Raw genomic sequence first — 27,441 nt, forward strand, 5'->3', positions numbered from 1 at the left:
CAAACTTTGGTCATGTTCATAAGGCATCAAATTGAACAAAATGGACAGGCACATGAAGGGACTACCTGGACTTGACCAATAGGAAATTGATTTCTTTTTTTTCTTTTTTTACATAAAATAATGTATTGTGCCCTAATGAATGCTACTCTGGTGAGGGACACAGCTCATTTGCTGTTATTGTTGGATCAGTCACTCTGTTCTGCCCTACAACAGTAAAGTAATATTTCCAACAACCACTGTCCTAATCATTCTGCTCTTTAATAACAATGTGTGTCCTACTCTTTTCTTTTAAAGTTAGTCTATTATTGCTAGGTTTTCACCTTTTCTGAACAAAAAATACTTCAAAATATGTTGCCAAATAAATGCTTTTTTCTTTGTAAAGTTGGTGGTCTTCAATCGCAATGTAAAATGGTCAATCATGAAATATTGGATTCAACCTGTTAGATTTAGACAATGTTGTCTTTGTTGGTATGTGTTGAATGTATATTTTGAAATGCCTACTAGTCTCAGTACATGATACATCTCATATTTCCTTCAGAATTATAGTGTAAAGTACTGTAATGGTAGGGAAACAAACATGCCATACAGTATCCTCTACAGGTCATTCACAGTACATTGAGATCTTACTTTAGATGCAAAAAGTGCATAGCAATGAATGGGTACACATATTTGAGCTGTTAAGCATTTATATTAACCCTAAAAGCACCAAAAGGAGGACACTTTTTTTTTACCCCTCGGGGTCAAAATTATATTTCAAAACCCTTGTTTTTATCCTTCTGAAATTTTAGGACTTTGTCAAGCAGAGTTAGTTCCCCCCCATCACTCAAGCAGGTGGAGTGAAATGCTATTCACACTTCCCAATCCAAAGCTTAGTTTTAAAAAAAGATCAGAAACCAAGTCCCTAGTAGAAGGTAAGCAAATAAACTAAAGAACTGACCCTGTAAAGAAACACATTTTACTGTACCTATCTGGTGTATGTGACAATAAAATAAACATCTACAATTCAAGTCAGAGGTTGACATACACCTTAGCCAAATCCATTTAAACTCAGTTTTTCAGAAGTTTACATACATTCAATTAGTATCTGGTAGCATTGCCTTTAAATTGTTTAACTTGGGTCAAACGTTTCGGGTAGTCTTCCACAACATTCCCATAATAAGTTGGGTGAAATTTGGCCCATTCCTCCTGACAGAGCTGGTGTAACTGAGTCAGGTTTGTAGGCCTCCTTGCTCACACGCTTTTTCAGTTCTGTCCACAAATATACTATAGGATTGAGGTCAGGGCTTTGTGAAGGCCACTCCAATACCTTGACTTGTTGTCCTTAAGCCATTTTGCCACAACTTTGGAAGTATGCTTGGGGTCATTGTCCATTTGGAAGACCCATTTGCGACCAAGCTTTAACTTCCTGACTGATGTCTTGAGATGTTGCTTCAATATATCCACATAATTTTCCTTCCTCTTGACGCCATCTATTTTGTGAAGTGCACCAGTCCCTCCTGCAGCAAAGCAACCCCACAACATGATGCTCCCCCCCCCCCCCCCCTCCCGTGCTTCACGGTTGGGATGGTGTTCTTCGGCTTGCAAGCCTTCCCCCCCTTTCCTCCCAAAATAACGATGGTCATTATGGCTAAACAGTTATCTTTTTGTTTCATCAGACCAGAGGACATTTATCCAAAAAGTACGATCTTTGTCCCCATGTGCAGTTGCAAACCGTAGTCTGGCTTTTTTATGGCGGTTTTGGAACAGTGGCTTCTTCCTTGGTGAGCGGCCTTTCAGGCTATGTCGATATAGTACTTATTTTACTGTACTTTATCTTCACAAGGTCCTTTGCTGTTGTTCTGGGATTGATTTGTACTTTTCGCACCAAAGTACGTTCATCTCTGGGAAACATAATGCATCTCCTTCCTGAGAGGTATGACGGTTGCGTGGTCCCATGGTGTTTATGAACATGGTACCTTCAGGCGTTTGGAATGAAGGATGAACCAGACTTGTGGAGGTCTACAATTTTGGCTGATATCTTTTGATTTTCCCATGATGTCAAGCAAAGAAGCACTGAGTTTGAAGGTAGGCCTTGAAATACATCCACAGGTACACCTCCAATTGACTCAAATTATGTCAATTAGCCTATCAGAAGCTTTTAAAGCCATGACATCATTTTCTGGAATTTTCCAAGCTCTTTAAAGGCACAGTCAACTTAGTGTATGTAAACTTCTGACCCACTGGAATTGTGATACAGTGAATTTTAAGTGAAATAATCTGTAAACAATTTTTGGAAATATAACTTGTGTCATGCACAAAGTAGATGTCCTAACCGACTTGCCAAAACTATAGTTTGTTAACAAGACATTTGTGGAGTGGTTGAAAAACAAGTTTTAATGACTCCAACCTAAGTGTATGTAAACTTCTGACTTCAACTGTATCTAGCTGAAAATATGGACTCAATGATAAAAAAAAATTAAAGTTTGTGATAAAAGCACCAGATTTGGCACAGAGATAGAAAATATATGGAGCCGCCGGTCTACATATCACCTGTAATGCCCTGATCAGTGGCTATTTTAGGACATACCGGTATGTCAGATTAGCTCAATCGCCTTTGAATGAATAACAGAAACATGTTCATGACAAGTTGCTATGGATGAAATGGATCAAAATAACTTGACTATAAATGTGTGAAAATGTTACAAATATATGCTTATTTTGGGGATTTTAAACCATTTACTAAGATTGAAAGAAAAAGTGTTTCCAAGTTTCCAATTCCAATTTGAGGTAAAAACATTACCCCTGTCGGTGTTTATAGGAGTTGAAATATGTTGGTGCTTTTCGGATTAAAACTATTATATTTGCTTGTTTCATTAGTCATAAAGCAGAAAGTATTTAATAAGACACTCCCAAGGAGTCTACAGAATGAGTCTGGTTTTCTGAGGGGAATCCAGGGCATTATTAGGGCTCTCAGCTTGATTTTACCCCTCTGAGACTGCAGGCCAGACTGTCTTTTTAGTTTAATTTAGATGGATTATCAAGCTAGTTAACTAACTAGGTATAGGCTATTGCTAGGTAGCTTTTGATGCTTATGACATTGTTACATTTATCAGGGACTTTTTTATTAACTAATACTCATTTTCATTCTGATTTACCTCACTAACCAACTCAGCAAGCAATCTTGAAGCTAGCTAACTGACTGTAGACTATCACAGGCTAGCAACCTATACTGGGTATAATTTTTGATATGTTGTTAAATTATAGGCCACACATAGTGCATAGTGCATTTCATCAGATATCTTCTCTATTCTACCAATATTTGGTGATATTGCATTTCTTCTTCCTCTTACCAGATGGTGGCTCATTCACTGAGAAGCTTTACTGGTTTTATTTTGGGCCGTTTGAATTGAGTGACGTCACGTTACACGTGAGGAAAGAGGAGGGATCAGGGGAAATGGTGGTTGCTAGGGCTGCCTGATCTTGTAACAGAGGCTCGTGGAAATTTCACCTCAATCTCACCTGTAAACCATGCCCACGTTCAAATAAAATCTAATTGTATGTCACATGCATACAACAGATGTAGTAGACCTTACAGTGAAATGCTTACTTACATGCCCTTAACCAAAAATGCAGTTTTAAGAAAAATATGTGTCAAGTAAAAATAGAAAAGTAAAGAATAAGAAATAAAAGTAACAAATAATTAAAGAGCAGCATTAAAATAACAATAGCGAGGCTACATACAGGAGGTACCGGTACAGAGTCAATGTGCGGGGCACCAGATAGTCGAGGTTGACCATATTCCAACAACAGCATATTTCCATGAAACTTTTAACACTATAAGGTAAATGGTTATTACTCCTGAGTCCTGCTGTCCACGTTTACATTTAAATACCAACTCAAAACAAGTCTGACCAGACGGACAGCCCGGCAGCATGATATGAAGCATAGTTTGAAGCATGCTAGCTTTAGTTAGCTAATGTTACATCCAGAATACCAAACTGAATAAATACAGCACTTTGAACCTCAAAACTTCTTAGCTAAACTTGAGGTCATGTTACTTAACATATCTTGAGAATGAAATTGCAAAATGACTCACCTTTTTATTGTTTTAGTTAAGAATAGTCATACCATTATGTATTAGGTATTATTGTTTATTGTATTTAACTCCAATTTTTTTGCCAAGTAAGTTGACAATTTTCCAAATCATTCTCATTTACTTACAGCAACAACCTGGGGAAGAGCGACACGGGAGAGACGAGGCATGAAGGACCCCGCCATGTTGTCAGGTGAGTGATTAGTAAAGATGGTTCTTAGCCTATTACTTGCCTCCCTGACATCAGACCAGCTGTGATACTTCTTCTTAGCTCTGCCTTCCCTTGCCCCTCTTAAACAGATTAGGAGGTCTGCTAAACTCACAGTGCGGTACTTATTTAGAAATGTCTGAAAAGGGCAAACTGAGGAAGACTAATGACCGATGCAGTGTCACCAGCGCACTCCTAAGTCTTTTATCATTCTACAGAGTGGCTCGTCCTCTGTGTAACCCTCATTATATTTGAGCTAATGTTGGGGATGAGTATGGACTAGTGATAAAGCACCATCCCACTTTTTCTATTACACAGAAAGAGAAACAGACTCAGTGTAATTGCTCTGGAACAAAATGTAAATATAATGGACAGAAAATGACTTATATTTTATCAGGGTAAATCACCATGGCTTCGTATTGGATAGTTTGGAGGGGGCTATACTTGTTGGCCACAAGGTGGAAGTCACACCATTCATAACTTTTCATCTGTCTATATTTTCAATGTTTCATGTAGTCTTCATAATATGATGGATATGTCCATACTGCTGATTAGCTCTTTTCATATAGCCAGTAAATTATTTTTGATTGCACAGTAGAAGAGACACTTGTCAGTAAGACCAATTCCTCTTTCAGCAATTCTCTCTCTGTAGATGACTGATGGTGTATCCCCAAATATTCTATACAAACAAATCCCATATTATGTGAACATCAAGACCTGGATCCATATTGTGAGATGGGATAGACTAGAGGAGATATGGGGAAAATGGCGGTGGCAGAGGTATAAGTACGTGAGGCTGTATATTGTGACATCCACCTTGCTTGAGAGTGCCGTTGTACAGTAGTTCCCTATATGGCTGGTTAAACAGACCCAGATTGTCCAGGAGTAAGCTTAATCTGGGTCCGGGAAACCAGTGCCTTATCATTGCTCTCCTTATTGTTCACTAGCAGCCATGTTGTGTAGCTATCAGGGAGAGGGGATTGGGGACTGTGAAGTTCTCCATTGCATCTCACAGTAGATGACCCATAGAGAGAAGTTGCCTTAATGATCAGTGAAATTGTCTGTATTAATGGTGGAACGGGGCTGTGGGGAGTATACTGCACTGGGAAATGTTAAATAGGCTGTTTAATGATTCCAATTCAACAGCATCTCAGTATCTGGCCTCACCATTCATCAACCCTGTAGGTCTAGAGAACAGTGCCCACAGAGCTCAAAATATATATTTTCTTCTGCTTCACTTTGCAAATCGTGAGTTTTAATATACATTTTTTACCATCATGAGATGCTTGAGGTTCATGAACCTGTATTGTTTATTGACACACCTGAAATGAACTACTCCCACATCCTCTACATATAAAACACTGATGGGAAGTTAGTACAAGGAGAGCCTGAAGGAGAGTGGAAAAAGTAAGGAAAAGGCAACCACAAGATCACACATCACGGTCAGCGTTGCTTAGTTTAACTAACTTGTAGAGCCATGTGAATAGTATGAATAACTTGTAGGTCTGAATAGATTAATTAACTTGTACAGTATATGTAAATGGTGTCAAATGTGATCCTGAAAGCATAATTTCTAATCATACTCGGCCCTGACAACCTACTTAATATCAGTCATCAGGGATGGGATGTTGTCGAAGAAAACAATTTACTGATGACAATTCATTTGACCCTCGGTGTCAGAGGGCTTTGTGATGGAAGGGACTCAGCATGGGAGCTGAGAGAGGAAGGCTGCCTCATTACTTCTGCTTGATTGCAGGGGATTGAGAATGAGAACAATGGCAGGAGGCAAAGGTAAACTATCCTATCCTACTATCCACATTAATCTGCATGACGTGTGCGCAATGATTGCATCAGGAATTCAGCCTGCTTTGTTTTGATGGAGCTATAAAGTAGGGAATGATCCAGAGAGAATGCAGTGAACTGAGGGGTGAATTGTTGGAAGTCCCCTAAACAAGTTGAGCAACGAGTAGAATACTAATGGGTTTGGAAAGAAAGAAATCAGATGAGATGTGGCCAAAACTAATGATTGTGATTCTGATCTGTTATTTGTAAAAACTGAGGAACTTGTCTGATGAAGGACCTTGTACAATAGGCTTGTAGCATACTGTCTGTGCCTATAAGTTATTAAGAAAGATCCAGGAAATGAGATGACCTGTAACATTCTATGATACATTTGCATTCACATGTATGCATCCGTCCTTTTAAAACACATACAACTGTGATATTCTGATTCCCTCTCTGTGACCGTTCTAGCGTATATACAGTACCAGTCAAAAGTTTGGACACACCTACTCATTCAAGGGTTTTTCTTTATTTGTACTATTTTCCAAATTGTAAAATAATAGTGAAAACATCAAAACTATGAAACAACACATATGGAATCATGTAGTACCCAAAAAGGTGTTAAACAAATGAAAATATATTTTTTATTTGAGATTCTTCAAAGTAGCCACCCTTTGCCTTGATGAACGCTTTGCACACTCTCAACCAGCTTCATGAGGTAGTCACCTGGAATGCATTTAAATTAACAGGTGAGCCCTGTTAAAAGTTTATTTGGAATTTCTACCTTCTGAATGTTTTTGAGACAATCAGTTGTGTGGTAACAAGGTAGGGGTGGTATATAGAAGATAGCCCTATTTGGTATAAGACCAAGTCCATATTATGTCAAGAACAGCTCAAATAGGCAAAGAGAAACGACGTCATCATTACTTTAAGACAAGAAGGTCAGTCAATCCGGAAAATTTCAAGATCTTTAAAAGTTTCATTAAGTGCAGTTGCAAAAACCATCAAGCGCTATGATGAAACTGGCTCCCATGAAGACCCAGAGTTATCTCTACTGCAGAGGATAAGTTCATTAGAGTTAACTGCAAAAAAAACAGCCCAAATAAATGCTTCACAGAGTTCAAGTAACAGACACATCTCAACATCAACTGTTCAGAGGAGACAGCGTGAATCAGGCCTTCATGGTCGAATTGCTGCAAAGAAACCACTACCAAAGGACACCAATAACAAGAGACTTGCTTGGGCCAAGAAACACGAGCAATGGACATTCGATCGGTGGAAATCTGTCCAAATTTGAGACATTTGGTTCTAGCCGGCAGTGTCTTTGTGAGACGCAGAGTAGGTGAACGAATGATCTCCACATGTGTGGTTCCCACCGTGAAGCTTGGAGGAGGAGGTGTGGTGGTGCTTTGCTGGTGACACTGCCTGTGATTTATTTAGAATTTAAGGCGCACTTATCCAGCATAGCTACCACAGCATTCTGCAGCGATACGCCATCCCTTCTGGTTTGCCCTTAGAGGGACTATCATTTGTTTTTCAACAGGATAATGACCCCAAACACACCTCCTGGCTGTCTATGGACTATTTTACCAAGAAGGAGAGTGATGGAGTGCTGCATCAGATGACCTGGCCTCCACAATCACCCGACCTCAACCCATTTGAGATGGTTTGGGATGTGCAAAGTGTGCAAAGCTGTCATTAAGGCAAAGGGTGGCTTTGAAGAGTCTTTAACACTTTTTTGGTTACTACATGATTCCACATGTGTTATTTCATAGTTTTGATGTCTTCACTATTATTCTACAATGTAGAAAATAGTTTTAAAAAATAAAGAAAAACCCTTGAATATGGAGGTGTGTAAACTTTTGATTGGTACTGTTTATATATGCTTTGAGGCGCACACAGTGCCAGTAGAACCCTTGGGGATAGAGATGGGGCTTTGGCCTGATACAAGATCACTTTTGATCTCCACGCTAATAAGCAGTATATTCCATTTCCATTTGCTTTACTGTTGTATGTTTGTTTGCACACAGGTATAGAGACAGACTGAGACAAACCAGGGATATTTGCATATGCATTCGTGGACTCTTCCCGGAAACGTATGTGGCAATTATATTTTGACAGACCATGCATAATATAACGAAAGCATTCAATAAAGTTCTAAAAAAAATGTGAACATACACCAAGGAAATGTCATCTGTTTTAGTCTCACAGGATTTAGATCAAAGAATGTAAACTATAGAGAACCTCCTCTGGTTTGTGCTTTACTGTCCAAAATTATTTAGAGGTTGTTATTGTTGTTGTGTTTATTTCAATTTAAAAGTTGTTATAGTGCGGCATTTTCTCAATATTGCATGGAGATTAACATAGAGATTCCGTTATAAGGGCTGCCTGCTATAAAGGTATTCATATATGGACAGCTGCACTCACTGGCACTCTGCTCCCTGTCAATCAAACCTAGCCATGGGCAATGATGAAGTCCGTCTGAACAGTGCATGTCATTACTTCTTAAGTGCAACCTCTCAACTGACAGTATATTCAGCTTTATTTTTACAGACATCATAGTCTATATTTACTAATTTAGTGGAAATAGCCTATTAGCCACATGGGCGAACACACACACACACACACACACACACACACACACACACACACACACACACACACACACACACACACACACACACACACACACACACACACACACACACAGAGAGTGATTCATTATTAGTTTGTCTGTGCCATTGAACAACGTTACTACTGTATGCCTCATTTGATCTGGAAAAACACTCATTAAGAAAAAGTGAGCTATTGACTTACAACAACAAATAAAAAGTTAAAAAGCAATGGTATTGAGGGAGGCGAAGGTTTATAAAAAAAATAACCCTAAATGAAATAAATGTGGTGCATGCCAATTAGTGTTGAAGATATTGTCTCTTGACTGATGCGTTGCTGCTGTTGATACAGCATATCTAGGATCAAAGCTGGAGTTGAAGGATCACTTTTGGAGATTGTTTTGATTTCTAGACTTTCTGATTTTTGGAAGAAAGTATATATTTAAAGTTAGATGGGAAGAGAAAAACTAATGCTGTATTGAAAATTAGGAGATAAATACTTTAAACATGCTGGTACTTACTCTTTCCCGATTTAAAGATGACATTGTCTAGATATGAACCAACAATTGTCAATTTCAATTGGTACTGAGCATTCATATCTATACGAATCACAAAATTAATAGAACATTACATTAATTGAAATGAAATCAACTAATTTGTTGGGATTTTTTTTAAATATAGATTTTTTTTGGGGGGGGCTCACTTGGCAATACAGTCTCCAAGAGATTGCTTTGCTTTGAAGAATCTGACTCAAAATGAAGGAGTAGACATTTTCAAGCACAAAGGAAGGATTTTATGTATTGTACAGATATGACATGCAAGCTTCCATCCAGAAGCAATTTTTAAAGTAAAGAACAATCTTTGAAAGTGCAACAGCTCCCCATTCATAGTGTCACTTTGGCTTCAGAGAACGAAACAGATTCCCGCAATGCAACTGCCACATGTCATTCGCACTTAAAGTGAAAACTGAAGTCAATAGAGACATTTCTCCCTGTGTAAGGTCAATCACTGTTGTAAAACAAGCCTGGGACTGTACTAGTCTATGCCACAGGAGGTTGGTGGCACTTTAATGGGGGAGAATGGGCTTGTGGTAATAGCTGGAGCGGAATAGGTGGAATGGTATCAAATACATTTCCATTCAATTTGCTCCGTTAAAGCCATTATTATGAGCCGTCCTCCCCACAGCAGCCTCCACTGGTCAAAATGCTGGTGTGTTTTGGATTTCTAACCCCTTTTAAGCGTTGTGTTTTTGAGCTTCAGACTTTTGGGTTGTCTGTCTCTGTAGATACCAACCATTAGTATGTGAGATTAACAGGGGCTGAGCTAGAGCAGTGTTTATGAGACAAGGGCGGATTCCGAAGGCCTGGGGCCGAGTCTTTTTACAAAATTGTCTGTTGAATCCAAATGGTTTAACCTACACGCTACTAAACAAAAATATCATAGGAAATCCCAGGACATAATTGTCCCTGACTAGTTGGATATTAATTTCCTAGTAAGCAAACTATTTCTGTACTTACAGCATTCATATAAATATATTTCTATCAGGATTTTGCTTTGGTGGACCCTATTTTTTTATTGACATTTAAACTCAGGAATGCAACTTTTATGTTCTACTTGCAGCCCTGGTTGTCCTGAAAAGAAAATGTCAAAACCCTTCACTGTGAGGATAAATATAAGGGCTGGACATACATATAAATAGAAAAAGTCAGAAAAATGAAAAGTCAATTTTTTCTGTGCTCTCAGGATCGATAGGGTTAAACCAACTTGAAAAGGACCACAAGCTTTGCGTTCGAGATGCTTAATGCACATTAAAAGATTACCTGAACAGAGGAGTGCATTTCTGTGGAAACTGCCCTTTGCAGAGTATTGATTGAACAGTGGAATCAAGTTGGATTGATGAGCGGAATTTAAACTGTATCCCTCAATCTAACAAGCACGCTCACTGTTCCAGGAGACTTAAAAAGTGCCTTTTACAGTTGGCAATTGAACATACATGAGTTAGGGGAGAGGATCAATTCTTGCTCACCTCATAACTGGATTGCCTTGGGTTGTGTCACAAATGGCACCTTATTCCCTATATAATCCACTACTTTTGACCAGAGACCTATTCGGCCTGGTCAAAAGTACATAGGGAATAGCGTCCCATTTGGGATTCACACATTGTGATGTAATTACTACTATTATTACTGTTGCTCTTCCCTACTCAATTTACAATCTGAATTTATTTCCTCTAAAAATAAAGTTCAAAGTAAGTAAATATAAAGCACAGTCAGGGTTGGGGATGAACTGATTACATGTTCAATCAGTTTGTGGACCCCAGGAAGAGTAGCTGCTGCTTTTGCAACAGCTTATGGGGATACAAATAAAAAGTAATCTGATTACAAAAAACCGGCAACTGTAATCAGTTACAACATTTTGTAATACGATTACAGATAGTTTTGAAAAACTAGATGATTACTTTTTGGATTACTTTTACATTCGGAAAGGATGTTTGTGAGAGAAAAATACATCACGACACGTTTCTGTTTTCTTTAATACAGCATTGAAAAGAGAGTTTGTTCCACCTGAGTGAGTCTGACCACAAGTCGGAGACCACTATGATGACACACCAAATGCATTTGATGGAACTTGTTTTCTTCTTCTAAGGGACGGATCGCAATTTACTGGGGGATGGGTTACATTTCATTTGGTACTTCCCTTATGCACTGTGCTTTTCCATGTGCTAAATTTTACTCTATCACAGGTCAGTATAGTCTACCAGTTTAACGGTCTATCCAGCCCTTTATCCACCATTCATTGTGAAAATAGTGGTAGGTGGATCGTTTGTCCAGATCTGCAATTGGTTAACTAGCAATCATACCACACATGCAGTAAAAACTATAAAAAATGCATCAATATTTTATATGAATAGACAAGAACAAATAGGAATAGCTGATGGGTAGCGAAGAGGCCAGGTGCATCATTACGCATGAAAGAACAGTGAAGACAGTAAAAATTGTTTGACCTTGTTTAGGGACAATACAATTATCCTACCTAGACTAACCTACAACACTACAATGCAATGAATAGTTGCTTTATTGTTTTCAAGTCAGTACAACATTCTAGCCTACTCTAAGCTGCAGTAAAAATGTCATTTGAATAACGGAGCAAAAGCCCTGTGATTTGAACGTTTCATTTGAATCAGTTGTGGGTCTACTCTCAACAGTTTATAAGGTCTAGAAAGGCACAGTAGCAGGCCAGTCTTGCTATATTTTTACTTCAGATACTGAATGTGCTGCCTGTTGCTGTAAGGACCGACTCTGGAAAAGAGAAGCAGGTACGCAGAGTTGAACATTTAATAAATAATGGACACGGAACAGGACAGGAACAGCATCAGAACAAGGTACACAATGACAAACAACAAATAATGCAGAAGCGGGGAACAACCTCGGGTACAGACAGATATAGGGGAGGAAATATACACAGGTGAGTGAGTCCAGGTGAGTGTAATGAATAGCTGATGCGCGTGACGAGGGGAGCACGTGTGCGTAATGATGGTGGCAGGAGTGTGCAATGCAGGGCAGCCTTGCTCCTTCAAGCGCCAGGGAAGGAGAGTGGGCATCAGGGAAGGAGAGCAGGAGCAGGCGTGATGGTTGCAGATCATCATTCTCCCAATTCACTCTATAATAATGTGGCCACATATGCTCCCAGCAGGCCCGGGGCTCGGTTGCATAAAACATCTTAAGTTAATGTTCTCCTCATCATTTCCTTTAAGGTTTACTTAACTTTAAGTAAGTTGCACAACATTTTTTAAGGTGAATTTCTCCCTTAAATTAAGTGAAAAGTTCAAGGGTGTCCATGAGGTCCCTAAGTGCTTCATTCAGTATGGATATCAATGTAAACAGCATTTGTGGAGGTGAATGTTGTTTTCTTTTGTCTTGGTTTCAAAAGGAAAACATCCATCAACTAGCTAGCTAGATACTTAGCTAACCAATGGAAGGTGCACCATGCACAATCCATGGCTACAAAGCTAGCTGGCCAGCTAGCTACCTACTCTGTAAGTTAGCTTGACGTGCTAGAAAGTAATCGAAACAAGTTAAGATAAAAGTAACTGAAAGAAATGTGTTTTATTATATTCTGAATCAATTAGTTTATCCTGTCTTGAATGTAGAGGTTCTATTTTGCCATCTTCAAAAATAAATGTGATCTCTTTAACAAGAGTTTCAGTCAGTGAATCAGGTTATTGCCGTGGTAACCATAGACTCTTTCTGCCATACATGCCTTCAAACTACAGTAAAACCCCTAAATTATGCCCTTACCTAAGGAAATGTTTGAGGGGCTCTATGCAACACGCTTAAACAATTCCCTTAGGTAAGGGACAATGATTCCTTATGGTAAACCCTTAAGGGGAACACTTAAGGTTTTGTTTTTTGCAATCGGGCCCATTTATTCAGGAGAGTTTAACACATGCTCTGCCTCCTCTCCAATCCGAGCGGCTATTCCTAGCGCACCTAGAACTTAACGCTTCAATATAGCTTAAATATTTATCATTTAACTTTTAAAATTGATTTTCTTTTATATGTGGCATAAACATAACCAGTCACAATGTTTAAATCTAGGCTACTTCAAATGTTTCCTGTAGGTATGTGCACATTCATCTAAAATATACTTCCAGCATCCTCAAAATGGCTTGACATAAATTGGGTTTCCATCCAACCTTTTGAGTAAAGAAGCCTACATGTCTGATAAAAATGTCAACACATCATGGGAAAGAATGCAGTTTATTACAGATGAAATTAGTTATTCACAGGATGATGTGAACTTCACAGGGTGATGAAAGTGCACAGTGATGAGGTTGATGCTCCTTTCAGTAAATATTGAGTATTATTTTGGTGAAATGGTGATCGATGCTTGGCTGCCTTTTTGACAAATAAAAGTAATCTTGCACTTTTGTCCATAATAATCTCATCATGTAGTAGGCTATACCTGCACTGTATCTGCAAACTGTTGGCTAGAGCGCCCTTGCCAATACCAGAGTAATGCGATGGAAAATGCGATGGAAACCCATTTAAATGTTTTATTCAGTACATGGGAATTTGGTGGACTGTATGAAACATGACCCACCAAACTGCACTTCTAACACTCGCCCGCTTATCCGTGTCAGAGGAAACACCATTCAACTGATGAAGCAGATCAGCCTGCAGGAGCCTGACCCACCACAAGGAATCGCTAGAGCGAGATGAGCCAAGTAAAAACAAAAGTTTGAGGGAAAATAGTATGCCGATAGTGAAAAGCATACAAGAATATACATTTTAAAATTAGAAGAATGCTGGCTACTGTTCAACTCCCTATTGAGGTAGGATGCAATTTTGGAATTTAAATGTATTTATAATAATTTGTTTTGTCATTATTATTATTGTACAGCAATGTTATTATTGTAAGCCTATTTATTAATCGAAACCAGTTCTTTAAATATGCAAAACCTGTTTTGTTCAATTCTGTTGAGACATTTTCATTGGCTAAATTAAATTTGATCTGTCTTTTTAATTGTGTGCTCTGTATCTGGTTTATGGCTTTATTGTAAGTAGGTATGTTGTAAAATAAATAACATTAGCCTATTTCTGTCATTTGTTGAGTATGGTAAGCACTTGCTTTTGTTGGTAATTGTGCAATATACCTTGTTCAAAAGTTTTGTAAAGGTTTAAACCAGTGTTTTGTTTAATTTTGTTGAGACATTTTCTTTGGCCAAATTAAGTTCCAACTATATTGCTGTGTTTGCCACAATATAATAGCCTGCTCGTATTTTCCCTATAGACAATAACTTGACTACATTTGATATTATCCTAGCAAAGTGTAAAACCTTTTGTGAAGGTTTGGTGTGGCTATTATTAAGCTTTAGCTACTGCATGTCATGCCTGCTCCCGCTCTTCCCCCCCTGGAGCTCGAGCATTAAATCAAATCAAATTGTATTGGTCACATATACATGGTGAGCAGATGTTAATGCTAGTGTAGCGAAATGCTTGTGCTTATAGTTCCGACAATGCAGTATTGTCTAACAAGTAATCAAACAAATTCACAACTACCTTACACACACAAATGTAAAGGGATGAATAAGAATATGTATATATACAAGTTGAAGTCGGAAGTTTACATACACCTTAGCGTAGAGGCACTGAGTTTCAAGGTAGGCCTTGAAATACATCCACAGGTACACCTCCAATTGACTCAAATGATATCAATTAGCCTATCAGAAGCTTCTAAAACCATGACATAATTTTTTCCAAGCTATTTAAAGGCACAGTCAACTTAGTGTATGTAAACTTCTGACCCACTGGAATTGTGATACAGTGACATAAGTGAAATAATCTGTCTTTAAACCATTTTTGGAAAAATAACTTAAACATGCACAAAGTAGATGTCCTAACCAACTTGCCAAAACAATAGTTTGTTAACAAGACATTTGTGGAGTGGTTGAAAAACGAGTTTTAATGACTCCAACCTAAGTGTATGTAAACTTCCGACTTCAACTATACATATGAGATGAGTAATATAATATGTAAACATTATTAAAGTGGCGTTATTTAAGGTGACTAGTGATACCTTTATTAAGTCCATTTATTAAAGTGGCCAGAGATTTGAGTCTGTATGTTGACAGCAGCCTCTCTATGTTAGTGATGGCTGTTTAACAGTCTAATTGTTACGGTGCGTGAATGAGGACCCAAAAGCGAATTAACGTAAACAGAGCTTCTTTAATAACAAAACATACGTAGGCTCAGATGGACCGGCAGATTCCGACAGGACTGGACAAGGTTGCAGCAAACATGACGATAGTCTGGTTCAGGCATGAATAACACAAACAAGAATCCGACAAAGACAGAAACAAAAACAGAGAGAGATATAGAGGACTAATCAGAGGGAAAAAGGGAACAGGTGGGAAAAGGGGTGACGAGGTAGTTAGGAGGAGACAAGGAACAGCTGGGGGAAAGAGGGGGAGAAAAGGTAACCTAATAACGACCAGCAGAGGGAGACAGGGTGAAGGGAAAGGACAGAAACAAGACACAACATGACAATACATGACAGTACCCCCCCACTCACCGAGCGCCTCCTGGCGCACTCGAGGAGGAAACCTGGCGGCAACGGAGGAAATCATCGATCAGCGCACGGTCCAGCACGTCCCGAGAGGGAACCCAACTCCTCTCCTCAGGACCGTACCCCTCCCAATCTACTAGGTACTGATGACCACGGCCCCGAGGACGCATGTCCAAAATCCTACGGACCCTGTAGATGGGTGCGCCCTCGACAAGGATGGAGGGGGGGGGGGAAGACGAGCGGGGGCGCGAAGAACGGGCTTGACACAGGAGACATGGAAGACCGGGTGGACGCGACGAAGATATCGCGGAAGAAGAAGTCGAACTGCGACAGGATTAATGATCTGGGAAATACGGAACGGACCAATGAACCGCGGGGTCAACTTGCGAGAAGCGGTCTTAAGGGGAAGGTTCTGAGTGGAGAGCCAAACTCTCTGACCGCGACAATATCTAGGACTCTTAGTTCTACGCTTATTAGCAGCCCTCACAGTCTGCGCCCTATAACGGCAAAGTGCAGACCTGACCCTCTTCCAGGTGCGCTCGCAACGTTGGACAAAAGCCTGAGCGGAGGGGACGCTGGACTCGGCGAACTGAGATGAGAACAGCGGAGGCTGGTACCCGAGGCTACTCTGAAAAGGAGATAGCCCGGTCGCAGACGAAGGAAGCGAGTTGTGGGCGTATTCTGCCCAGGGGAGCTGTTCTGACCAAGACGCAGGGTTGCGAAAAGAAAGACTGCGTAAGATGCGACCAATAGTCTGATTGGCCCGTTCTGCTTGACCGTTAGACTGGGGGTGAAAGCCGGAAGAGAGACTGACGGAAGCCCCAATCAAACGGCAAAACTCCCTCCAAAATTGAGACGTGAATTGCGGACCTCTGTCCGAAACGACGTCTGACGGAAGGCCATGAATTCTGAAAACATTCTCGATGATGATTTGTGCCGTCTCTTTAGCAGAAGGAAGCTTAGCAAGGGGAATAAAATGAGCCGCCTTAGAGAACCTGTCGACAACCGTAAGAATAACAGTCTTCCCCGCTGACGAAGGCAGTCCGGTGACAAAATCTAAGGCGATGTGAGACCACGGTCGAGAGGGAATGGGAAGCGGCCTGAGACGGCCGGCAGGAGGGGAGTTACCGGACTTAGTCTGCGCGCAGACCGAACAAGCAGCCACGAAGCGACGCGTGTCATGCTCCCGGGTGGGCCACCAAAAACGCTGGCGAATGGAAGCAAGCGTACCCCGAACGCCAGGGTGGCCGGCTAACTTGGCAGAGTGAGCCCACTGAAGAACGGCCAGACGAGTAGGAACGGGAACGAAAAGAAGGTTCCTGGGACAAGCGCGCGGCGACGGAGTTTGAGTGAGTGCTTGCTTTACCTGCCTCTCAATTCCCCAGACAGTCAACCCGACAACACGCCCCTCAGGGAGAATCCCCTCGGGGTCAGTGGAGGCTACTGAAGAACTGAAGAGACGAGATAAAGCATCAGGCTTGGTGTTCTTAGAGCCCGGACGATAAGAAATCACGAACTCGAAACGAGCGAAAAACAGCGCCCAGCGCGCCTGACGCGCATTAAGTCGTTTGGCAGAACGGATGTACTCAAGGTTCCTATGGTCAGTCCAAACGACAAAAGGAACGGTCGCCCCCTCCAACCACTGTCGCCATTCGCCTAGGGCTAAGCGGATGGCGAGCAGTTCGCGGTTTCCCACATCATAGTTACGTTCCGACGGCGACAGGCGATGAGAAAAATACGCGCAAGGGTGGACCTTGTCGTCAGAGAGGGAGCGCTGAGAAAGAATGGCTCCCACGCCCACCTCTGACGCGTCAACCTCGACCACGAACTGTCTAGAGACGTCAGGTGTAACAAGGATAGGAGCGGATGTAAAACGATTCTTGAGGAGATCAAAAGCTCCCTGGGCGGAAACGGACCACTTAAAGCACGTCTTGACAGAAGTAAGGGCTGTGAGAGGAGCTGCCACCTGACCGAAATTACGGATGAAACGACGATAGAAGTTCGCGAAGCCGAGAAAGCGCTGCAGCTCGACGCGTGACTTAGGGACGGGCCAATCAATGACAGCCTGGACCTTAGCGGGATCCATCTTAATGCCTTCAGCGGAAATAACAGAACCGAGAAATGTGACGGAGGAGGCATGAAAAGTGCACTTCTCAGCCTTCACAAAAAGACAATTCTCTAAAAGGCGCTGGAGGACACGTCGAACGTGCTGAACATGAATCTGGAGTGACGGTGAAAAAATCAGGATATCGTCAAGGTAAACGAAAACAAAGATGTTCAGCATGTCTCTCAGGACATCATTGACTAATGCCTGAAAGACAGCTGGAGCGTTAGCGAGGCCGAAAGGAAGAACCCGGTATTCAAAGTGCCCTAACGGAGTGTTAAACGCCGTCTTCCACTCGTCCCCCTCCCTGATGCGCACGAGATGGTAAGCGTTACGAAGGTCCAACTTAGTGAAAAACCTGGCTCCCTGCAGGATCTCGAAGGCTGAAGACATAAGAGGAAGCGGATAACGATTCTTCACTGTTATGTCATTCAGCCCTCGATAATCTATGCAGGGGCGCAGGGACCCGTCCTTCTTCTTAACAAAAAAAAACCCCGCTCCGGCGGGAGAGGAGGAGGGGACTATGGTACCGGCGGCAAGAGCTACAGACAAATAATCTTCGAGAGCCTTACGTTCGGGAGCCGACAGAGAGTATAGTCTACCCCGGGGGGGAGTGGTTTCCGGAAGGAGATCAATACTACAATCATACGACCGGTGTGGAGGAAGAGAGGTGGCCCTGGACCGACTGAACACCGTGCGCAGATCGTGATATTCCTCCGGCACCCCTGTCAAATCACCAGGCTCCTCCTGTGAAGAAGAGACAGAGGAAACAGGAGGGATAGCAGACATTAAACATTTCACATGACAAGAGACGTTCCAGGAGAGGATAGAATTACTAGACCAATTAATAGAAGGATTATGACAAACTAGCCAGGGATGGCCCAAAACAACAGGTGTAAAAGGTGAACGAAAAATTTAAAAAGAAATGGTTTCGCTATGATTACCAGAGACAGTGAGGGTTAAAGGTAGCGTCTCACGCTGAATCCTGGGGAGAGGACTACCATCCAAGGCGAACAAGGCCGTGGGCTCCCTTAACTGTCTGAGAGGAATGTCATGTTCCCGAGCCCAGGTCTCGTCCATAAAACAGCCCTCCGCCCCAGAGTCTATTAAGGCACTGCAGGAAGCTGACGAACCGGTCCAGCGTAGATGGACCGACAAGGTAGTGCAGGATCTTGAAGGAGAGACAGGAGTAGTAGCGCTCACCGGTAGCCCTCCGCTTACTGATGAGCTCTGGCTTTTACTGGACATGAAGTGACAAAATGACCAGCGGAACCGCAATAGAGACAGAGGCGGTTGGTGATTCTCCGTTCCCTCTCCTTAGTCGAGATGCGGATACCTCCCAGCTGCATAGGCTCAGCACCCGAGCCGGCAGAGGAAGATGGTAGTGATGCGGAGAGGGGGGCAACGGAGAACGCGAGCTCCTTTCCACGAGCTCGGTGACGAAGATCAACCCGTCGCTCAATGCGAATAGCGAGTTCAATCAAGGAATCCACGCTGGAAGGAACCTCCCGGGAGAGAATCTCATCCTTTACCTCTGCGCGGAGACCCTCCAGAAAACGAGCGAGCAAAGCCGGCTCGTTCCAGCCACTGGAGGCAGCAAGAGTGCGAAACTCAATAGAGTAGTCTGTTATGGATCGATTACCTTGACATAGGGAAGACAGGGCCCTGGAAGCCTCCTCCCCAAAAACAGATCGATCAAAAACCCGTATCATCTCCTCCTTAAAGTCCTGATACTGGTTAGTACACTCAGCCCTTGCCTCCCAGATTGCCGTGCCCCACTCACGAGCCCGTCCAGTAAGGAGAGATATGACGTAGGCGATACGAGCAGTGCTTCTGGAGTAAGTGTTGGGCTGGAGAGAAAACACAATATCACACTGGGTGAGGAACGAGCGGCATTCAGTGGGCTCCCCAGAGTAACACGGCGGGTTATTGATTCTGGGCTCCGGAGATTCGAAAGCCCTGGAAGTGGCCGGTGGATCGAGGCGGAGATGGTGAACCTGTTCTGTGAGGTTGGAGACTTGGGTGGCCAGGGTCTCAACGGCATGTCGAGCAGCAGACAATTCCTGCTCGTGTCTGCCTAGCATCGCTCCCTGGATCTCGACGGCTGAGTGGAGAGGATCCGAAGTCGCTGGGTCCATTCTTGGTCGGATTCTTCTGTTAAGGTGCGTGAATGAGGACCAAAAAGCGAATTAACGTAAACAGAGCTTCTTTAATAACAAAACATACGTAGGCTCAGATGGACCGGCAGATTCCGACAGGACAGGACAAGGTTGCAGCAAACATGACGATAGTCTGGTTCAGGCATGAATAACACAAACAAGAATCCGACAAAGACAGAAACAAAAACAGAGAGAGATATAGAGGACTAATCAGAGGGAAAAAGGGAACAGGTGGGAAAAGGGGTGACGAGGTAGTTAGGAGGAGACAAGGAACAGCTGGGGGAACGAGGGGGAGAAAAGGTAACCTAATAACGACCAGCAGAGGGAGACAGGGTGAAGGGAAAGGACAGAAACAAGACACAACATGACAATACATGACACTAATGGCCTTGAGATAGAAGCTGATTTTCAGTCTCTGGGTCTCAGCTTTAATGCACCTGTACTGACCTCACCTTCTGGATGATAATGGGGTGAACAGGCAGTGGCTCGGGTGGTTGTTGTCCTTGATGATCTTTTTGGCCTTCCTGTGACATCGGGTGCTGTAGGTGTCCTGGAGGGCAGGTAGTTTGCCTCCGGTGATGCGTTGTGCAGACCGCACTACCCTCTGGAGAGCCTTCCGGTTATGGGCGGAGCAGCTGCCATACCAGGCGGTGATACAGCCCGCCAGGATGCTCTCGATTATGCACTCCTGCCACCATCATTACGCACAACTGCCATCCCCCGTCACGCGCGTCAGTGATTATTGGACTCACCTGGACTCAGTCACTTCTGTCGTTACCTCCCCTATATCTGTCTGTTCCACCTCTCTGTTCCCCGCTTCAGCATTGATTGTCTTATTTCCTTGTGTACCCGTGTGCTAACGCTGTTCCTGTCTTGTTTCATGTCTGTTCCTGATTTTAAAGAATTGACTCCCCGTACCTGCTTCTCTACTCCAGCGTCGGTCCTGACACTGCAAGCCTATGATATGAAGGCAGTGTACAACAGCGCTCCAACTGACTCCTACAGTTGAACTTGAGGTGAGGAAGAATGTTACTCCTATAATCTAACAATATAATTATTTTCTTTATATAAAAGATTCTGATTGATAAATAATGAATTAGCCTCCTTCTGTACATCTATATCTGTATAGCAGACGCAGTTGCCATATTACATAAAAATATGCATGTTGGTGTAGTACCATGCCACCGGCATATCTCCATCTCTCTGGGGTTAGGCCTAAGCTTCTCTTCCTTTGTATAGTCTATATCTTTTTGTAAATATGAATATCATACAGTGGACACCTAAGCCTATAGGCCTATGCATGCAATGCCCTGATGCATTTAGTGCTTAAATCTCCGACAGCTGAAGGTGGACAATTGTTGCTTTAGGATAATAGCCTAAAATCAAATAAAAATCTAAAGTTATATAAAGTTTTGCATGTTCTGCACATCAAAACACAAGGAATGGTGTTTTTGTAGTTTGTTATAGGCTGTTTTTTAGAACAAGTAAATGTGGTTCATTTGGCCAATATCCCTTGTTTATTTATGGCACTTGCTGCTCCAATTATGATCTGAATGCATATGGATGTCCAGTAAATGTCTCAAATGTCTGGTAAATTAAAATCTTACCGGTCACGTTGGTTGGCGTCAAATTTTCCTAAAGGAAACCCTGAAATGTGCATATTGTTTTCATGCAGATTTGAGAATATTCGCATAGAAATCTGTCGCCAACTGGATGGAAACCTATAGACACCCTAAAGACATGTTGATTATGCCTGCACATCATGTTTTCCTGGTATTTTACAAGTGTTCCATCCCAAGAATAATCAGAAACATATTAATATGTCTGCATGTGTTTAGAGCTTTGATCGGCATGGAAATTCTGTCTGATGCTACCTGATCCTAATGATACCATACATTAAATACATTTTATAAGCCCTACATTAGACATTTTATGAGCCCAAGCTCAATAAAGCCCAAATGATTGTGACGTTATCTAACACACAACCAACGGTATGATATAGGCTACCACACATTACGCACGACAGAAAAACATAAAAGCACATAGACGTAGCGATGTAAAAAAATAAGGTGACACCTGAAAGCCGACCCCCGAAAGCCAGATGAAGATGTGTAAATTAGAGGTGCATTCAGTCCTTATATTACTGTAGCATATGCTACAGTAAATGTAGGGACTACAATGGAAATTGGTCCCCTACTTTATTGTGCAATCTCGGTCACTTTTACAATTATTTGTGTATATACTGTGCACTACCGTTCAAAAGTTTAGGGTCACTTGGACATTTTCTTGTTTTGAAAGAAAAGCACATTTTTTGTCCATTAAAATAACATGAAATTGATCCGAAATACAGTGTAGACATTGTTAATGTTGTAAATGACTTTTGTAGCTGGAAACGGCTGATTTTTTAAATGGAATATCTACATAGGCATACAAAGGCCCATTATCAGCAACCATCACTCCTGTGTTCCAATGGCACGTTGTGTTAGCTAATCCAAGTTTATCATTTTAAAAGGCTAATTACTCATTAGAAAAACATTTTGCAATTATGTTAGCACAGCTGAAAATGGTTGTGCTAATTAAAGAAGAAATAAAACTGGTCATCTGTAGACTAGTTGAGTATCTGGAGCATCAGCATTTGTGGGTTCAATTACAGGCTCAAAATGTCCAGAAACAAAGAACTTTCTTCTAAAACTCGTTATTCTATTCTTGTTCTGAGAAATGAAGGCTAATCCATGAGAGAAATTGCCAAGAAACTGAAGATCTCACACAATGCTGTGTACTACTTCCTTCACAGAACAGTGCAAACTGGCTCTAACAAGAATAGAAAGAGGAGTAGGAGTCCCCGGTGCACAACTGAGCAAGAGGACAAGTACATTAGAGTGTTGTTTGAGAAACAGACGCCTCACAAGTCCTCAACTGTCAGCTGTATTTAATAGTACCCGCAAAACACGAGTGAAGAGGTGACTCTGGAATGCTGGCCTTCTAGGCAGAGTTTCTCTGTCCGGTGTCTGTGTTCTTTTTCCCATCTTAATCCTTTCTTTTTATTGGCCAGTCTGAGATATGGCTTTTTCTTTGCAACTCTGCCTAGAAGGCCAGCATCCCAGAGTCGCCTCTTCACTGTTGACGTTGAGACTGGTGACTAGTGCCAATAATTATAAATATGGCATCAAAATGTTGAATATCAGATTCCCCCTAGCTGATCATTGTCTGCAACCAGTTCTGATCGTGAAGTAATGAATCAGGCAGTGTGGGCTGTTCAATTTATTTTATAGTACAATGTAGGGTCATGAGAAAATATATTTACGTTTGGGGGAGAGGGGCACATTTTTTTATGACAACTTGAGTTGGACCAGCCCCCCCTTGGTTATCTGTCAGAGTTTCCAGTCACTATCCTGTCAGTTAAACCTAAGTGGGATGTATATGTTTTTAAATAGACAAGTGTGTGTGTTTGCGACTGGCACTTGGACAGACAGAGGAAAATAAAATATGTCTACCATCCACAGACCATATTTAGAAAACATAAATAAGAAAAGAAAATCAAATATGTACCTGTATTCATTTTATTTTTGTCAAAATGTCATGTTAGGTGTGGTCTTGGCTATAATTGTCATCAAGCTAGATAAGGACAATAGACAATACCTGCACCTTCCGTTTTTCTGTTTGGGATTATTTCAGGTGAACGCACAAACTAACTTTCTGAAGACTGGGTGCGTGGTACTTACTAAATGTTACCCTATGGGCCCTGGTCAAAAGTAGTGCACTATAAAGGGAATCGGGTGCCCTTTGGGATGCACCCTCATTTCAAGTGCATAAGGTTTTTCCTTACTTCATAGCTCATGGATAAAGCCAGGATATTTGTCTTAATAAGGAAGACTACTAAACTGCATCCAAATGGCACCCTCTTCCCTACAGCAGTGTTTCCCAACTGCAGTCCTCAAGTACCCCCAACAGTACATATATTTTTTGACATATTTTAATAAAATAATAGTATTTTACCCTCTTTTTTGATCTTGATCTGCAACTCCCCAACGTGCTCGGGAGGCGACGGTCGAGTCATGTTTCCTCCAAAACATGACCCACCCAACCGCGCTTTTTAACACCCTCCCGCTTAACCCAGAAGCCTACCGCACCAATTTGTCGGTGTGGAGGGAACAGCCTGCAGACGCCCAGCCTCCCACAAGTAGAAGCTAGAGCACGATGAGCCATGTAAAGCCCCCCCTGGCCAAACCCTCCCTTAACCCTAACGACGCTGGGCCAATTGTGTGCCACCTTATGGGACCCCCGATCACGGACGGATGTGATACAGCTCGGGATCGCACCCAGGTCTGTAGTGATGCCTCTAGCACTGCGATGCAGTGCCTTAGATCATGCGCCACTCAAGAGGCACTAACAGCACACATTTTTGTTGTAGCCCAAGACAAACTAATTTGATTCAACTCATTGAGGGCTTGATGATTGGTTGACAAGTTGAACCGTGTGCTTGTCTAGGGCTACAACAGAAATGTGTGCTGTTCAGGGTACTCAAGGATTGGAGTTGGGAAACACTGCCCTATAGTGCACTACTTTTGACCAGAGTCCTTTGAAATAGGGAATAGGGTGTAATTTGGGACGCACCCCTGGACTCCTGCTTAGCTTTCGACAGGCAGATCATTTCACCCACACCGACGGCACTGTTTTACTGGCTAACCTCCTAAATGCACTTCAGCAGTTACCTGAGCATCTCCGAGCTCATTTTCTGGCTCAGTGCAGGTATGGACAAAGCTAAATCAGGAAGTAATGATGAAGCTCACCCATGTCTAAGCACTAGGAAAAACACTCTGTGCATCCCAAATGTCACCCTTTTCCCTACATAGTGCACTACTTTTGACCAGAGCCTTATGGTCAAAAGTAGTGCACTATACAGGTATTAGGGTGGCAGTCAGCAGGTGTCAGGGAAGCAGATTCACAAAATTTCCTCAGGAACCTCATTAGCCCACAGTTGACTGACTCTCTAATGATTCTTATAGCTCTGTGTAACATACCTACAGTACCTAACCCATTCACAACCCTACTATCTTCCCTTGTAGATATTAACTTATTTTAACACATACAACTTCCTTATAGGTACAGTAGTACTAGGGCATAGAAGGGGACACCTCTCTGCGGAACAGACTAGATTGGAGACATCTTTGTCGCGTCCCTTGGATCACTTAACAGTGGTCTCACGTTTCTCACAAAGCACCAGGGGGGTTAAGAGGGAAAACAGGCAACTTTATTTGAGTTGAGGCAGAAAAAGAAGTGTGTTTTATGATGGATAGTAGAGACTGAGAACCGTGATTTGAGTCTCTAGGAGAGCTGGCAGAACTGTGGTGGTGACCAGTAGGTCAGCCATCGATTCCCAGCCACCTCTACTGAGCCTCTAATAAGACACTTGTGATTTCCCTCATGCTAGATTACTCCCCTTGTGTGCTTCTCCTCCACCTTGCCAGTTATGTACAGTCTCACTAGGGGAAGTATGAAGTTGTGTGTGTGTGTGTGTGTGTGTGTACCAGGAATATATTAAATCTTCAATGACTAAACTATATGCAGTGTGGTTGGCATAATGAATAGATCAGAATTGGGCTGCCTGTGTAAAAGCAGTGAGCAACTGGAGAAAGCTTGTGGTCGACTGTTCTGAAGCCGAACAAAAATGATATGCCTTAGATCCAAATGCCAATAATTACATGTGACAGTCATCAAACTCCTCCTTTCCAACCTGAAATATACAATACTTTGACCCCAGCCTGAATGCCCCAAGGACACAGGGGCCTGAGGGTAACAAATCTTTCTGAGGCAAGATGATGACAAACAAAGCCTTTTAAATGTTCCCATTTTCTCCCCATGTCAGTAAGAATTGATGTCTTGCTATGCAGGCCACAAATTATCCAGAAAGGGAAAAGAATGCGCTGCCAGTTCAGTTTCCATGTGGACGGGAGGAACCCTTCTCTGGAGAGGTACTGCATAATGCATCCAAAATGGCACCATATTCCCTATGTAGTGCATTACATTTGATCAAGGCCCATGGGTCTCTGGTTAAAATAATACACTTTTTAGGGAACAGGGGACCATTTGGGATGTAGTCCTACAGAGGTCAACCTTTTGCTTATTGTTTTTCATGAACACACTTAGGGAATGCGCCGACCTCCAGCCATCTTGAATGCTTTTTATTGAGTTTATTTTGCAATTCAAGAGAAGCGAGAGAGGAATTCCAGTAGCTATAATAAAAACAAAAAAATACAAGGTTACTAAAGGTTGACTAAAGGTTAATGATCAAAAGGTTAATGTCATTGATGGTGATGCCATATTTACCGTTTCAATTTGACACACACTTGGGTATAATGTAAGATTTCACTAAGCCTGATGCTCAGACTGATAGTTGAGCTGAATCCCTGTACATGGTTCTGAAATCCCAAATCCCCTCTCCGTCCACCACATGGGGACCTCTATCCTCCAGATTGGTTGAGCAGAGCTCCACAGGTGCAGAGCCCCAGCCTGAGCTTCATTAACTGATAGCAGCAGAGATGGAGGCGTCAGCAGGGGAAAGAGACAGGGAGATAGTGAGGAGTCAGATAAAAAATTGTCACCCAACTGGGAGATGGACTGCGTCCCAAATGGCACCCTTTTCCCTATATAGGGCACTAGTTTTGACTAGGGCACATAGTCAAAAGTAATGTACTATATATGATATAGTGTGTAATTTGGGACACACCTGGAGACTGGGGCACAGTCTGCCGTTGGGACTTGCATCCACTCACCAGGACTCCATTTCAGATGTCTGGTTCCTCTCATTGCCTCTGGTAACCCCTGAAGAGGGTAACAGCATGTGGTTTCAACACTATAAGAGAGTTGAAATATCACAAACCTGATCAAATGTAGGCCTTCATATAGTCTAGCGAGTTGTGTGGACTTATAATGGCTTCACTTGACTTAACGTAATCTATTAACATGATCTTGCACTAATTTCGACCAGGGTCCATAGAGAGCCAGAGAACCTGTATAGAATGTGATGATATAGAATATATAATAGAACGTGATCATGTCTTACTATTATGCTGAGGATATATATATATATATATATATATATATATATATATATATATATATATATATATATATATATATACAGTTGAAGTTGGAAGTTTACATACACTTTAGCCAAATACATTTAAACTCTGTTTTCACAATTCCTGAAATTTAATCCTAGTAAAAATTCCCTGTCTTAGGTCAGTTAGGAACAACACTTTATTTTAAGAATGTGAAATGTCACATAGTAGAGGGAATGAGGGAGGGAATTTTATTTGTTTCATCACATTCCCAGTGGGTCAGAAGTTTACATACACTCCATTAGTATTTGGTAGCATTACCTTTAAATTGTTTAACTTGGGTCAAACTTTTCGGGTAGCCTTCTACAAGCTTCC

The 27,441-nt window shown here is 41.9% G+C and overlaps 1 long non-coding RNA gene across 1 annotated transcript; it reads left to right on the plus strand.

Annotated features, from left to right (window-relative positions):
- The first annotated feature begins 4,200 nt into the window (after nt 1-4,200).
- LOC149984665 (uncharacterized) lies at nt 4,201-21,618 on the plus strand. Its single transcript, XR_016494797.1, has 2 exons — nt 4,201-4,265; nt 20,908-21,618. It is a non-coding gene; the product is annotated as an uncharacterized LOC149984665 (long non-coding RNA).
- The last annotated feature ends 5,823 nt before the right edge of the window (nt 21,619-27,441 follow it).

This window comes from Oncorhynchus mykiss, chromosome 3, assembly GCF_057628025.1.
Source record: "Oncorhynchus mykiss isolate SJ-2025 chromosome 3, ASM5762802v1, whole genome shotgun sequence".
NCBI lineage: Eukaryota > Metazoa > Chordata > Actinopteri > Salmoniformes > Salmonidae > Oncorhynchus > Oncorhynchus mykiss.